At 40.8% G+C, this 16961-nt stretch overlaps 1 long non-coding RNA gene across 1 annotated transcript in view; it reads left to right on the forward strand.

Annotated features, from left to right (window-relative positions):
• The first annotated feature begins 7558 nt into the window (after positions 1-7558).
• LOC144084031 (uncharacterized) overlaps positions 7559-16961 on the forward strand; it is a 67947-nt gene continuing 58544 nt past the window's right edge. Inside the window, exons 1-2 of the long non-coding RNA XR_013303700.1 lie at positions 7559-7685; positions 9605-9721. This is a non-coding gene — a long non-coding RNA (uncharacterized LOC144084031). The remainder of the gene's footprint in view (positions 7686-9604; positions 9722-16961) is intronic.

Genomic DNA, 16961 nt, shown 5'->3' on the forward strand with positions numbered 1-16961 from the left:
GTAAGTCCCAATATCCCTGATATTCTTACATGTATTGTGTAGTCTTTTATTTTTTTTTAACCGCATTTAAAAACAAAAGCATGTTGTCATCACACCATTGAAGCCTTTTCGAGTATTTTCCTTTTCATCTAGCTTGACAAAGTCAGTCCAAATGCAGGATTGCAAAAAAAAAAATCCCCACTTTGTTCTTGACTTTTATTTGCTCTTCTAACAAACACTCGTACATCCTTTCACGGCCGCTTCTCATTGGTTCTCCACATACGTGCGTGCCTATGAGAGACGAGTGTCTGGTGCCTGGGGGGGAATCCGTCGGATAAAAGGCGGCCATCGCCGGCGTCCTGACAGCTGTAGATTAAATTCCCCCCAAAACTTCTGACAAATCAAACAGCATCTCCATCTGTCTCTCTCACTCTCTCACTTTTTCTCTCTTTTTCCTCTCTTTTTCTCACCCCTTGAGCCCTCATCAGGCAGATAGGGCTCGCCACTTGAAACAAAAAAGGATTTCATCTTAAGTGTTTAGGGCCGGCTTTGAAAGCACAACAGCTGCCGGGCCCGCCCGCTTTTGTTTTTTTGGGCCTCACCGGCTTGCCTTTATTTCGCACGCTTCAACAAACGTCAGCCATATTGTGACAGATGAAGGCGGAACACGGGTGCTTCAAACACCGACAGTAATTGAGAGATGAGACGGACGTTCGCCAGGTTGTGAAAGGCCCGCGCCCGTCGCAATACATGAAAAAGCAGACTGTTTGGGGACGAGCGTAACATAGCGCTCCGCTACCACCGCGTTCGATTCGGCTGTGCTCGCGGGAGCGCTTTCTGTAGTTAAATTCATACACAGGTGCCAAAGTGGCGGCCCAGGGGCCCAATATGGCCCGCCGCATCATTTTGTGCGGCCCGAGAAAGTAAATGATGAGTGCCGACTTTTTGTTTCATGATCAAATTCAAATGAAGATTATTGATGTGTAGGGGATATTTTCTGTGTCTCCCTTTTTTAAATCAATAATTGCATTTTTTTTCTCAAAATTGTAATTTCTTTTGTTTGTGTTGACCTTAGAACAAGGGTGTCAGGCTTGGGTTGGTTCGCGGGCCGCTTTAACGTCAACTTGATTTCACGTGGGCCGGACCATTTTAGATATAATATTTAGATTTTTTTTTTATAAATGGATTAAAAGCCCTAAATATTTTTATAGATGTAATATAATTTTAATTTAAGCTTTTTTTCTTAGGAAGGGAAAATCATTTATTGAATCTTTATTAATTAATTTTATTTAATCTATATTTGTTTTCCATTGCAAAAGGAAACCAATTTTTCTTTATTTATGTTCAATATTAAAGTGGAAAACAGAAAATATTTTTATGTATTTTCAGATTTTACTAAATGATTTTTGAACTAAAAACACTGAAAGAAATGGATTAAAAATTGCAATTATTGATTTAAAAGGGGGAAAATCAAGAAATATAATATACATATATAATCTTCATTTTAATTTTATCCTAAAACAGAAAGTCAGCACTCATGATTTACTTACCCGGGCCGCACAAAATAATGCGGCGGGCCAGATTTGGCCCCCAGGCCGCCACTTTGACACCTGTGCTTTTGATGATGAGACATTTTTTTAAATCTAAAAAGAAATATATAAAAAATATTTTCTGTTTTCCACTTTAACATTGAACATTGTGTGTGGGTGTGGGTGGGTGTGTGGGTATGTTATGGAAAGTGAGGTTGTTTGGGGGGGTGTGGTCTGACCAATGAGAGATTCCTTCACTCCGGACTCCTCAAACCAACCGTATTAATGGGTTCATTTGCCAAGGAAAACACTCTAATCAGTGGGTTTCCTCTCATTAAAAGTGAATTAGTTTGACACGAATTTCCTGCCCAAGAACGGATTGGCCACTTTGGAAAATATCTCAAAGAGGAATGGTCGCTCGCCACATGCGAGGAGACAAAGGAAAGACGAGGCCCAGTCGCACAATGCACGTCGCTCACAACGATTGGAGATGTTTGTCCTCAGATTTCATACTTTCTGAATTGATATGTGGTTTGGAATGGACAGTTGTGTTCAAAATTAGTGCATCTTGGCAACTATTTTCAAAATAAGTTGAAATTTAGTATAGAAAATGATTGACAGGACTCATTTTGTGGAAGTACCTTTTGTGTTTTGTAAAAATCACAATTAGATCTACTGTGGCAGCAAATGTTTCACAATTCAAACACTCCCTGCCCACATTCTTCTCCATTTCCTCACGGACTTCATTCCCCCGTGCCTTTCCAGCCACGTTGTCTGCTCGCATTTCCTCCCGATAATGAATCACAAAGTTTGACTTTCAATCCTAATAAGCCGCGTTTGCGCCGTAAGTGTCCGGAATGCACAACGTTTGTTTTTCTTCAATTAGCCCAGCCAGTCCCTCCGCGTTCGCGGCCCAATCGCGAGCGAGAGATGTCGAGCCCGCCTCGACGGAATCGGACCAGGAAACGCAAAGGGCTGCCAGGTGGAGGCCATAATAGCAATAGAGCCGTGCGCACAGCGAGAATGGACAGGAAACATAAATGGACGGCGCTGTGAAGTCAAGAACAATGATGGGAAATGTGGAGGAGAAAACACAGCAGTCGGTGCTGAGAGAATGATGGAAAGAAGAATGGGAGAAGGAAGAAGAGAAATGGGACTGAAGACAAAAGAGAAGGAAACTTTCATTTGGACCCAATTGGAACAGCAAATTGCTCATTGCAAGAGGCGTGGCCACTCGCTCTATAATGTAGTATTTATGGCAATGGGTCACTAGCTCAGATTTCGTCATGGCGCACTTTAAAAAGACAAAAAGATAGCTGTTGTTTTATACTGTAGTTGCGCTAGGAAGCTAAAATCAACATCTCTCAATCGTAAACATACATGAACTCACCGAAATTTTAATTCAAATACCCGTAATTCAAATCCGATTAGCATTGATGGTTGATTTAATCGTTCATGTATGATCTGTTAGAGGAGTGGTCCTCAACCACCGGTGCGTGGATCGGTACTGGTTCGCGAGCTACCTAGTGCCGGTCCGTCAGAGTTAAAAATATTAACGTTTTCGATCTCGTCCTCCTACTTGAAATGAGAAAAGTTGTAATAATAATAATAATAATAATAATAAATAATTGCTTGGGCCTTGTTTTGTTTTTTTGGGGACTGCTGTGTTAGAATAGAAGTCAGGCGTATTTACGCCTAACTACAGATCCTAAGCCACGGGTGTCAAAGTGGCGGCCCGGGGGCCAAATCTGGCCCGCTACATCATTTTGTCCGGCCCAAGAAAGTAAATCATGAGTCCCGACTTTCTCTTTTAGGATCAAATTCAAAATAAAGAATATAGATGTGTATTATATGTCCTGATTTACCGTTTTTTAAATCAATAATTGCATTTTTTAATCCAAGTTCAAAAAGCATTTCATCTAAAAATAAATATCTAAAAATATTTTGTTTTCCACTTTAATATTGAACATAACTTAAAAAAAAACGTTTTCCACTACTAAGGAAAAAAAAGCTCAAATAAACATTGTTATAGATCTATGAAAAAACTGAAGATTTAGGGTTTTTGATCTAGTTCTTTTAATTTGATTTAAAAATATATTATATATTAAAATTGTCTGGCCCACATGAAATCGAGTTGACGTTAATGCGGCCTGCAAACCAACCTGAGTTTGACACCCTGGTCCTAAGCCATCTGTACAAAACAGGTCGGTAGATGCAGATTCTTTTTAGAGAGAGGTTTTTGTCTTCACAAAGGCAAACAACTCTGGACTCTTACGTAAGCTAGGCAGTTTTATTCAAGTCACGTGACAAAGGAAAGATCATTTGGATAGGATCACTTTTGATTCTGGAGCTAAGGGACTACAAAAATGGCTTCTCATTGCTCCCTAGAATGTAACTCTCCACTAAAGACACAACAATATTAAGATCATTTGTTAAAACACCAAAATGATCACCTTCCATCCAACCCTTCACTTCAGTAAATGTTAATCAAGTTGTTCAACCTGCAGACAAATAAACAGTTTGCCTCCTTACACCCCGGGCACAATTTCGTACTATCAAGTATTGCAATCAAGCCAGAGTCCACGCTCCCGCACTTTGATGGCGTGTGTTGTTTCCACACCCACTTCGATGCGGGATAATGGCGGGTGCTCCAGCCTCATCAGAGCGAATCCCTGCAACGTCAATACCGGGGGCTTTACCTGAAAGCCTTGACCTTTTCAGTCTGTCCCCTCTGTGAAAGGCCTCCACACATCCACCTAGGCTCAAGCCACCCAGGCGCACCCCAGCCCCACCGCTCCATCAATCTTCGGCAGGTCAGCCAGACAGCCAATCTCGTCGGCACGCCCGGGGTGCCGCAATCACCCGCTGACAAAATGTCACCAAAGAGACCGCGCCGGGAGACCTCGGGACTGCTCGACAACTTCTGGTTTTGTTTTCGTGCGCATGGGAGAACTTTTATCGACTGGTTTCAGGATGTAATGCTGTACGATTCATGGAGTGGTCATCTGCATGCGGCAAAATATTGAAATGACCGTATTTTCTCGCATATACGCCGTATTTGTCGCAAAAAAAATGATGACTGAATCAAGGGTGAGGCTTATATGTGCATAAATTAGACTTGACATGCACAAAACTGCAAGGTGACAAAGACCAAACGCCATAACGCGGGGCAATGCGGCCGATACGGTCATTTATTTCAAAATAGAGAAAAGATAAAACGCTAAACAAAATTTATTTTGACGACGATGAATGAAATTCAAGAAAAAAAAACGTATAAATAAATAATAATTAATAATTATTGATAAAATGTGAAAAAAACTCAATTGTGCCTGCCATTGCTCGCTCAGGGCGCCACCATCTTACCTAGCGATGACAAACTTGACCGCTACAGACACGCTTCCTGGTTGTACTGGTCACATGACTTCCTTTTTGAATTTGTCGACGTGCAGGAAACACCCTTTCGGAATTTGCAATCCAGCAGATGATCCCTTCGATTCATACAGTATCTCAGAAATAGCCCGTGCGATGATTTTTCTCAAGATTTTCCCTTCAAAGTAACACATTTGTACTCCCTATTAAAACCATAATTATGGAGGTGAAAATTGTCAGTCAGGGGGCGGCTTATACGAGAGAAATTGTAAAATTCAACGATTTTAAGGCAATTTTAAGGGTACTGCTTATACGTGTAGGCGGCTTATACGTGAGAGAATACGTTACCGTTAACTCTGGCCATCGCACCCTCTGTTGAGAACATGACCTTAATGTCCATAAGAAGAACTACAATAGGCCTTCCAATTGTAAAAAATAAAATAAAAGTTGCCCCAACACTAATTAGAGCAGTCCTGCTACCTTCTTCCTTGCGCTAATTTTTGAGGAAATTTGTCCTTAGCAAAATGACTTGACACACTAATTAAGCAATATTTTTTTGTACGTTGCAAAAAAGAGGGACGTAGAGAAGGAAATATGTAGCCCCGATGGAATGTGGCCAATGCCGCGTACTGTACATTTTATTACTGCCGTCGCTCGTGTTACGGTATCAGCGTGTGAAGTAGGATGCCAAGATGGAGCTGTCTGAGCTTCACGTTGTACACACAGCCAGCAGCCATCTGCAATCTCCTGCCAAGCTTACCTGGACCGCTTCACCTGCGCTCGTGACCCGCCGATGCGGTGTAGCTCTTTGTGTAGAGCCGTTGCCCGAATCAAAGAAAAGTAGCGCTGAACACTGCTACGTGAAGACTGAATTAGGAAGGTGGAGGACGGGCGGTGCAGTCACAGTCTGGGAAGAACTGCATCGTGCCAAAAGAGCTTTAGGTGTGGAGAAGAAACCTTTTTTTCGTGGAGTAACATGCATGACGATGGCAGCGTGTTGTTGTTAGACAGCCACCTGAGGACTTGGCCTGATATTATTCGCTAAATGTTAACCTACAAACATGTTATAGAGGATTTTATAAAGGATTTTATAGGAAAATTAGATAAGTTCTGCGGTCGAGGGTTCGACTCCAGGTCGGTCCTCACTGTGTGGAGTCTGCATGTTCTACCCGGGCTCACGTGGGTCTTCTCCGGGTACTCCGGTTTCCTCTCGTGTCCCAAAAACATGCATGCCAGGCTAGCTGGTTGAACAAATTGCCCCTGGCGATGAATGTTAGCGTAAGTGGTTGTCCGTCTCGTAAATCCAACAAAATCCAACAACACTAGGATTAAAAAAAAAAGGCAAAACTTCAAATTATTATTAGGTTAGGTTAGAACTTTATTTCATCCCGTATTCGGGAAATTTCTTGGTTGCAGTAGCAAGCCAGACAAAAGACACAGAAGACATTGTAGACCTAGTTAAAAAAAAATGGAGCTACACACAGGAAGTCCACAAGATGGGGACTTTCTGCAGACTGGGACTGAGGTTACCACATAGTCCTTCAGTAGTTTGGAGGTTTTAAAGATCATCTTGCTTGCCTGGATCTTCCTAAGCTGTCCTATCACATCCTATCATTACTGTATTTTGCTGTTTAATATACCCGGATATATTAAATGATTTTTGCCTTTTTGAGCCTCCCGTTTGTGCGCCATTTAATATACCCCTGCCATTTAACATACCCGGGTATATTAAACGGCAACTCATCTTTTTTGGCAAGATTTGTATGGTGTTCATGGTGGCATCATTATAGATACTTAAGTTCATTAAAATTCCAAGTGAGACTTTATTCAGCAGTAAATACTGTATTTTCACGACTATAAGGCGCACCGCATTATAAGGCGCACCTTCATTGAATGACACATTTTTATTTTTTTTTCCCATATGTAAAGCATACTGGATTATAAGGCGCCCTGTCTATTTTGGAGAAAATTTAAGACTTTTAAGTGCGCCTTATAGTTTTAACCTAAGCAGTAAGTCGTTTTAGTCTGCAAAACGTTGATGCACCCCGTCACGGCATAAAGAGTGCGTAGTGGATCGTACCTTCCCGTTTGTGCGCCATTTTATATACTCCTGCCATTTAATATTAAATGGGGGGGGGTATATTAAACAGCCAAATACGGTAGGACAGATTTTTTTGTTACTGACCCAAAGTAGCAACATTTTGCTGGATTCGCCAAACCTTCCCGACTCTAACAAAGTCAAGCCACAAAACCTGGCTATTGTGTATTTCTAAACAAAGACCCACTCCGCTATGGGTTTGGTTGAGAAAAGCTGCCGGGGATTTGGGATCAATTCTTGCCGACGGCTCCTTTTTGTTTTATAGTCGCGGTAAACATTTGCATTGTTTGATTGCAGGAAATTTCGTCTGGAGAGAATTCGCCCTTAGGATTTGCGTCTGCTTTGTTTTCGGAGCAGATAATACATTCTTCCAGGTTATATTTGGAGGAACGTATATAGTATTTTTTTATTGTTTCTACAGATTGAGTTCTATGATTATTGGCTCTGCCTGACATTAGGCGCTAAGGGAGCGTCTACAGTTGTACACTATCAGCATAACCTTTTCTATAACCCCACATTTGAGCGCTATTGATTCATTCTCTTTGAAGAGGTCCTTGATTTTTTTATTTTTTTGCAGCAATAAGGAACTATCTTTTGGGGCATCCGAGGCAACGGTCCAATTGAGAATGTCTTTGAGCTCAAAACAAATAGGCAGACTCCGTCTCCAAGACTGGGAGAAAAGACAGAAAAATGGGGGGAGTAAAAGAAGGGTAAGTAAATGAAAAAAAATGATAAGATAACCCCGAGACTCCTCGTTTCAGGAACGATGACTTTCTCGCTGATAGAAGCCGTTGCGATAGTGCGTTTGACAGAACTCGGCCTGTATCGGGCTTATTGCGTTACCCGCAGAATAAAAAAAAAAGGGGTGAGGCTGGAAATCATCTAAAATGCATCAGAAATAATGCACTTTTCAGACTCTATCCATCATTGTTTCGGCACCCTCGATCCTAGACGCTTTTTTCCTGATTCCACATTCAGGGAGGAGTGGAGCTAATTAAATTGCGTGGCGCGCTCAAAGAAAGGAAAATGAATGAAGTAGATGAATGCCGTCGCGTTATGCCGCAATGGCGACCCGCGGAAAACTAATGGCGGAATAATGCTTTGAGGTTGCGGCTCTATTTGCCTGATGGAGACGACCGTTCGTTCGAGCCAATCGTGGGCGACCGCTCTTGAAGCCAAGCGGTTTGTCCGGAGGATCTTTTTAATCTGTTAGATACTTTGAGTAGTTCTTAAAACTCTACACGTTGCAAATCGTATGGAGGTTTCGCGTCTTTTTTTTCGAGACGTTGACCTTTGTTTGTAGTTTATTGAGTGTAAAGAGTTTGGAAAAATGTCCTGAGGGGAAAAAAACTGTAAATAAATGATCAAACGACTGTGAACTGAAGTAACGCTTTGCTAGTCAGGGCAATAACTCACAATGGATCACCGTTTGTTAGCCTGACGAGTATGGAGGGGTTTTGTAGTAGTCTGAGAAGATGGTAAGAGACTGGAATTATGATATTGGAACTTTAATATATTCTGTTGAAATGTCTGAAGTCATACTCAAGTGCCTAAAAGTTGGATAATTCCTATCAATTATTTGTCAGGGCTCCTCAACTGTCAGTAACGACAAGTTGTTATGATGGATAGTGTCACTTTACTGTATTGTATTGAATTGAGTGAAAAGCTTTGTTGTCATTATGTTCGAGAAAAGTTGGAGTTGTTTCTTTTTGATCATTATAGCTTTTGCGGTAATAAAAGTTAAATGAGTGTTTGTTTGCTGAGGTGGAGAGCTCACTGTTATTGGAATATCGCATTTAGATATACATATATATTGCTGTGTCTGTATTCTCACCCTCTTGCTATTGTGACAGTGAAATTTCCCGAATACGGCATGAATAAAGTTATCTAATCTAATCTAAATTGGGTAAAATGAGATCGGTTTTACAAATCATGTACTTAAGAAGAAAAACAATCCTGTACAAAAGTTTTTATATGGCGTAGACCAAGGGTGTCAGACTCGGGTTGGTTCGGGGGGCGCTTTAACGTCAACTTGATTTCACGTAGGCCGGACCATTTTAGATATAATATTTAGATATATTTTTTTATAAATGAATTAAAAGAACCGGATTAAAAGCCCTGAATATTAAGTGTTTTTTTTAAATCTAAAACAAAGTTTCTTTTAGCTTTTTTGATATATTTTTAGATTTTTCAAAATCATTTTTGAACTAAAAACAGAAAAAATGGATAAAAAAATGACAATTATTGATTTAAAAGGGAGAAAATCAGAAAAATGTAATACATCTATACTCTTCATTTGAATTTGAACCTAAAACAGAAAGTCGGCCCTCATGATTTACTTTCCCGGGCCACACAAAATGATGCGGCGGGCCAGATTTGGCCCCTGGGCCACCACTTTGACACGTGGCGTAGACAATTTGAAATGATCAAAAAAACGTATAAAATAAGGGAAGAATATATAAGTTGACAGGTATGGTATTGTGCTTTTCTGCATCATGGCAATGTGCAAAAGTCGTGCAAAGTCACGCTGGGACGGTATTGAGGTGTATTGATTGATTGATTGATTCCTTGTTCAATCACTTGGCTGCAATCTTTGTTAATGCAATTGTTTGCCCTCTCTGTACGGCAGGTGGCCAGAAGATGGCGGCACTCAGCTGTGCTTTGGCTTCAAATTTGCCTCATCTTTGGAAAATGCTTCAGCCAACCAACGGTGGATTGAGAGTTTCTGAAGCTACCACACTGAAAGGTAGGTCACTGGGGTCATTGAAGGCCAGGTCCTCACTATGGCATCCCACTTTTTTTTAATATATCTATCTTCCTTGTTCAAATGTCCCATCTGCAAATCTAAATCTAATAGCTGTCTGGGGAAAAATGTCTGCCTCCGAATACAAAAGCAGTTTCAACACATGCTGAAACTTTGCAACGGCCTTGAAGTAAAAGTTGTTTTCCTATTGTTAGACACGCTACGCGGCGGTTTATTTCCGTTTGTATACACGCCGGAGGGGACGTCGGCGCCGTTCCTCCCGGCCCCGTTATTTGATTTCCCCTTTTTTACAAAGGCCACCGTCGGCGCCGGTGTCAAAAGAACGCCTGGCGTAACAAAACAAGCTTGACTGATAAATACCCTCTTTTGCGCCGTGCGTGCGCGCGGCCGCCGCGCTTTTGTGTGTTTTCGACGCCGGCGCGTGTCGCTTCGGGGCTCGGCTGTGAGTGATCTTCCTCGAGCGTGTCTGACAGAAAACAGTCTCGCACGCGGAATCCGACGAGCCCGAGACTCCATCCGACCCCCTTTAATGATGTCTAATGATACCCTATCGGTGACGGGGATGCGGGCGGGATGCGCGTTCAGTCGGGCTCGGGCTGGCGCGCACCCTCCCTCGGAGCCCCCTAGGCGTAAGAGCACCTTGCCGACTGTTGAATTACAGCCCGGCGATAATCAGGTCAGCCCGCGGGCCCCTCGGGGATTGGAGGTGTTCATAAACATTCCTGCTGCTCTTTTGTGTTACTTCCCGCGGTAAAACAGCGAGGCGCTCCCGATGAGCTGACACAGGCTAGCTGATTCGCCCGTGGGTACGCGAGCATCATCGTGGAGCTCACACACACACATAGACACACACACACACACACACACACACACATTCCCTGGGATATTAAAACACCCGGGCTTCATGTAGACATATCATCGGAATATTAATCGTCAGATTAGCATAAAGAGCCCTCCTAGTCATCTGCATCCGATTTGACATTTGGCATTGAGATTGCTACCTCCATTTCAAATAACAATCTAACGGCGTTATACATTGGGTTTAAAGACGGAACAAATGAGGGTGCATTTTAGTGTGTGTGTGTGTGTGTGTGTGTGTGTGTGTAGGCTACTTGATGTTGCTACACTGTGCCAACTACCACCTCCTCATGTATGAAGCTTTTACAAAGACCAAAAGAATACAAAGGCGTGGGTTCAGCGCATGCCTTTTTTTTCCCTCCCCAAAGATGTCAGCCTCTGCTTTTTAAAAATTTGACTTTTTGCTCAGCAGTCAAGCAAACAAACACAAAAAAACAACAACAGCAAAATTCATCAGGCTTGACAAAGTTTAGGGAACTGTTGAGACTACGGACTGAAAAGTTCAAAGATGAAGGAGGAAGGTTCTCGTTTCCGGCGTTTCGGAAAAAGCACGGGGGTGCCGTTGACCTATCCCACTGGGATTTGGTCCGGGTAGGAAGGGATGGGAAGTTCCAAAGTGGAATCAGCAGGGTTGGAGCCTAGAGACGATATATCTAACTGCGTGTGACGGTTGTGGTGTGAACACGATGCTTTAAGTGTGATGACAGTCTAATAGCGTGTCATTAAACTGTTATGGTTAGACAGCTGAGGAGAACAGAACAGGGGGTGCTTAACCTCGGGTGAGGCGTAGCTCTTGGAGATGGTATTCGTGGGGGTGGAGGGAATCCCGCAGATGTGTCCGTCCAATTTGCCTGTTCCACTTTTCATACAATTTGCGTGTTCCACTTTTCATACAATCTTGCCAAATCTGGCCCGCCGCATCATTTTGTGTGGCCCGGGGAAGTAAATCATGAGTGCCGACTTTCTGTTTTAGGATCAAATTCAAATGAAGAGTATAGATGTATATTACATTTTTGCTGATTTTCCCCCTTTTAAATCAATAATTGTCATTTTTTAATCATTTTTTTTCTGTGTTTTTAGTTCAAAAATCATTTTGTAAAATCTAAAAATATATTTAAAAAAGCTCAAATAAACATTGTTTTAGATCTATAAAAAACGGAATGTTCAGGGATTTTAATCCAGTTCTTTTCATCCATTTATATATAAAAAAAAAATCTAAATATTATATCTAAAATGGTCTGGCCCATGTGAAATCAAGTTGACATTAAAGCGGCCCGCGAACCAACCCGAGTCTGACATGTTTTTTTTTAACCCAGATTTTATTTCAACACGAGGAAATGTCTTAATTTGCAGATTTTTTTTTATGGAATATGACCTGGCGGGCTCAGTTTTCATCTCCATTTAAATTCAGTTAAAACCTCTCGCCTCCATGCCAGCGTCTTTTTAGCCTCGGCAGCAAAGCCTTTACCAGCAACATCTAAATTGGTTTGGCATGCAACCATCCTTGCCCTGACGGCTGCGGTTAAAGCTTTAAACTGCCTGCAAACGCTAATGAAGGCAAGCAGGAATGTGACCTCTGCGTGGAATTATGCAGACTCGCCAAGGCTCGGTAGCCGCTTCACTAACCGGCTAAGTTGACGATCTGGGCGGACTGTTGTCGGTCTGAACGCTGGCTCTCTGATCTCTCTCCGTCTTTCCCTGGCTTCCTAACAAGCCCTTTTTCATTTCCTCTTTGGAATTCTTCTTCTTGACAAAAAAAACAGCGGGCAAGTCAAATTTAGAAACATTTCCTAAGACTTGATTTGTATTTTCATTGCGTCTAGATGTGAGTGGGTTTCAACGATAATGACTGTAAACGAAGTTTCACTCAAAGGCTTATGATTCCGTAATGTTAAACAATAATCACATTTACACCCACGTAATCACAGCCTGAAGCGTTAAAACAAATTGAGCAATGTCACGTTTGATTGGGTCAAAATACTTGGGATGTAATGTCTTTGTGTGGAGCTGTTTTAATTTTAACCGACAATAATTGGACTGAGAAACTGGGCTATGATCAACTATTATTGTTTTATGGTTCAGAGGGTGATTGATTTGTGTTTAGTGTAGCCAATAAGAGTTGTGTTTAGTGTAAAAAATAAAATGTTTCAGTCACCATTGGTAGAATTGAGATATGTAGAACACGGGTGTCAAAGTGGCGGCCCGCGGGCCAAATTTGGCCCGCCACATCCTTTTGTGTGGCCCGAGAAAGTAAATGATGAGTGCCAACTTTCTGTTTTATGATGAAATTCAATTCAAAATTGTCGATTCTTTCCTGTTTCCTCATTTTAAATCAATAATTGCTAAAATTTGTACTCATTTGAATGTCCAAAAACGATCTATCGATTAGCACGATCGAGAAAGCTGTCAATTTATTAATCCATTAATTTTGGCAGCCTAGTTGGACACCCCTGATATAGAACATAATTTTTTTAGTTTTCCATTTCCCTGTTTGTTTTGTTATGACCTTAGTATATATTTTTTGCTTGGCGCGTTGATTTTCTTCCTTCATTGACGTTATTTTACTTCATCAAACGAACTAGGCTTTAATGTTTTGTTGTCTCACCACATGTTGTGATGTAAAACCTCAACTAAAACCTGACTTTAAACGTTTGGACAAAAGGCCATTGGCGTAATTTCACGGTAAAGGATAAGACCCGTTCCTTTTGTTTCCAGTATGTGGTCAAATGCCACTAATCTCTTGCGGTAAAACCACACGTCGTCTGTAGCCGAAGCCGAGAACACCCCAAAAAAAGAAGACTAGGTTAATGATAAAAATGAGTGACAAGCTAAGCAATGGCAAAAGGCAGCCGTAAGTTAGCGTGGAGAGCAAGATTCAGTTTGACCCTCACTGATCTCTGCTGTCACCGGCACTCAGAGCTCAAGAAAGCCGATTTGCTTTCAAAAAACGCTTGGCTTGTCAAAAGGAGCTGTCAGAGACGCTAAGGCAGGAAGGCACTTCAATTATACAGAAAAAAGGAAGCGCTTCTCCTGGATATGACATGTCTCTTGATCTGGCATCCTCACGGAGAAAAGCAGAAAAGAGGGGGAGGCCGACTACTGAAAGATTTTGACTAAACACATGGTTATTACGTTTGTCGGAAAATTAAGACGACACTAGCCGAACATTCCCCGTCAAATAACGCTACGTGTTGCATTTCAGATAAAAGAGCGATTATTATCAATGTTACTTTAAATTTTTCATGTCTGGGCATACCGACAACCTCTTTGAGCACATTAAGGACCCCTGTGAGCAACATCATAATTGCCCAAAAAATTGTAATCTGTTTATTTTTTTTACCATTCAGGTTGGATTTTGTTTTGTGCGCTGCATATGTTTGCTGTAAGAACGCGAGAGTAGTTTGCAATTGCATTACGAGAGGAAAATTGATTATAATTAATTTTCCAAGCACCCACCTACATTTTGACTGACAATATCATAAAAGTAGCTTCATCAAAATCCAGACAGTTTTTTGTTCTTAAAAATAGGTTTATTTAATATTTTTGAAAGCCACTCTTACATCATATATACAGTGGTACCTCGACATACGATTTTAATCCGTTCCAGGACTGAGATCGTATGTCGAGCTTTTCGTAACTCGAGCGGACGTTTCCCCTTAAAATGAACTAAAAACAAATGAATTCGTTCCAACCCTCTGAAAAAACAACAAAAACAGGATATTGGATTGGAAAAAAATGTTTAATTTCTTCTAATTCGCCATCTATTAACAAAGTAACACATAACTAGTGGTTTAATAGTAATAAAATGTGTTTAATAGAAGTAAAATTAGACGCATTTCGCGGTGGGTAGAGACAGTGATATCGGTGTTTGGTGCACGAGTATACTCCATTACCCAGAAAGCCCTCTTTTTGCCCGCACATGCGTGTTGTACGTTTCCTGGTCGAAACTCGTCTGAATAAATCGTTCAGTGCTCGCAGATATCTGTAATACACGAAAGAGATGCAGCAAAAAAAGACAGTGCGCTACAATGATAAACAGCCTCTCATGTCATGACCACCTGGCTTGGTCGCATCTTGAAATTTTGATCGTATCGCGGGCGAATTATTCGATCGAAATTTTTGTCGCACCATGAGCTGATCGTAGGTCGAGGTACCACTGTACATTCGTAAATTATTATTATTATTTTTAAATGGCCACACTGCATTCAAATGTATTGAACTTAAATTTCAAACACAATTTAACTATTTTGGAGCAGTGGTTGCCGTACCGAACTCGTAGCCGGCAAAATATATCCCCACAGTAGGTACAAATCTCTGACTATTATGTACACGTTTTATTTATACACAAGACATGAAACAAATAGAGTTTATTTTACATTTCAAGCAATTATTCACAATTTATTACCTTGCCATTCTCAAAGGACCGACGCTGTAAAATGTAAAATCCCTGTGCTCCATCATCGGGCTGGAAAAAAGGAAGGTATGTTTTGGAAAATCAGTAATGAATGTGTGATTTGTAGCAATTTGCAAATTCACTTCAATTCCCCTGCTGTTCATTAGTCAATTATGCAAAGCGCATCGCACATAAGCGAGGGAGAACCAAGGACGGGCTCTTTATCTCATGCCTTGTTTTTTTTGTTTTTTTCTTAGCGTCTTTCATCTTGCACCGTTCCCCGTTTTTATTTTCTTCCTTCACCCGCACTTTTTCTTTCTTCCTTTATCCCTCTTATCACACGTTCCTCTCCCCTCACCTGTGCGCGTTGGTCTCCTCCCAGGAGTTGCGCGTTGAAAGCACAACGGCGGAATTTGTTTTGCTGCCTCTCATCCGATTAGTGTTGATTTTTCTGCTGCCAAGCTGTAGTTCAGTGGAGGGAATGAACTTCTTTAGCTGTTTATCACAGGCTGCTCTGCTCGCTGGCCCCGCGCTTCGTTACCTGCCATTTACCATCAAATTCAAATCAATGGATGCCCCAATGCGATGGTGGCTCGCCATCCTTGAAAGCGACCACAGTGCGTTTGGGTACTTTGCAAGCGCGTTTTTAGTTTGATTTATTTCATAAGGGACAGCACATATTATTGAACTTATACATATTCATGTTAATGAACATATATATATGTGTAAATATGTAGGATTGTAGCCAAGGGCTAATTTCCATCTTTAGTCCTATGTACAGGTTGAAAGTAAACGATGACACACACACAAGTAGCGCCATTTTTGATAGCATACGTATATATATATATATATATATATATATATATATATAATATATATTATATATAATATATATTATATATATATAATATATTATATTTATATATACATATATAATATATATATATATATTATATATATATATATATATATAATGTATATTATATATTATATATATAATATATTATATTTATATATATACATATATACATATACATATATATATATATATATATATATATATATATATATATACATGCATATATACTGTATTTTTAGCCGCAGTGTCAATAATGAGTGCTATTTCTGTATTTGACACACACAACGGACGCACTGTTTTTATAGACGCAGCCAGGCATGGCAAAACATACACCAGCTTAAACATACACGCTACACCCACACGCTAAAAACACGTTTTTAAAAAGGCAACAGAAGCAAAACTGAGTTGGGTTGTACTTTATTTAGCCATTTTACAATGTACTCATGTCATCCTCATCCACAAATCCATCAAAGTCCTCATTTTCTGTGTACGAAATGAACAATTGTCCGAATAAGTCATCGAAAACGCTGAGTTTTATACGTTCGTCCATGCGGCCACAATCCATTCGCAAATAGTAACTAGCGTAACTATTCCAACGCTGCCCTCCACGCTTCGTAAAGCTGTGTTGATGTCGATGTCCATGCCACAATCCATTTGCAAATAGTAGCTAGCTAGCACCAAATTATAGTGTGCTCGCCGTCATACTGGGTGTATTGACAAACGAACTGTATATCCCAGCAGTCACTGCACAGTACTTTTTCTACGGGGAAAATAGTAGAGTCGCAGGCTGCTTGCTGTAGTTGTGAGAGCTGTAGAGGATGGTGTACCCTATCCACTGATTTATTTGATTTTATCGTGATAACAATTTTAGTATTGGTCCATATATAAAGCGCACTGGATTATAAGGCGCCCTGTCTATTTTGGAGAAAATTTAAGACTTTTTAAGTGCGCCTTATAGTCGTGAAAATACGGTATATATATATTTTTTAAATATCTGGCAGTGCTGGTGTGTCATCTGGCCGCCCTATAGAAACATTTTAAGAGCTAGCGCTCTGACCCACAATAAACAGCTCAAGTTAACCTGAAGCCTCACCACTTGACTGGGGTTGGGC

The sequence above is a fragment of the Stigmatopora argus genome, chromosome 10 (genome assembly GCF_051989625.1).
Source record: "Stigmatopora argus isolate UIUO_Sarg chromosome 10, RoL_Sarg_1.0, whole genome shotgun sequence".
In the NCBI taxonomy this organism is placed as follows: Eukaryota; Metazoa; Chordata; class Actinopteri; order Syngnathiformes; family Syngnathidae; genus Stigmatopora; species Stigmatopora argus.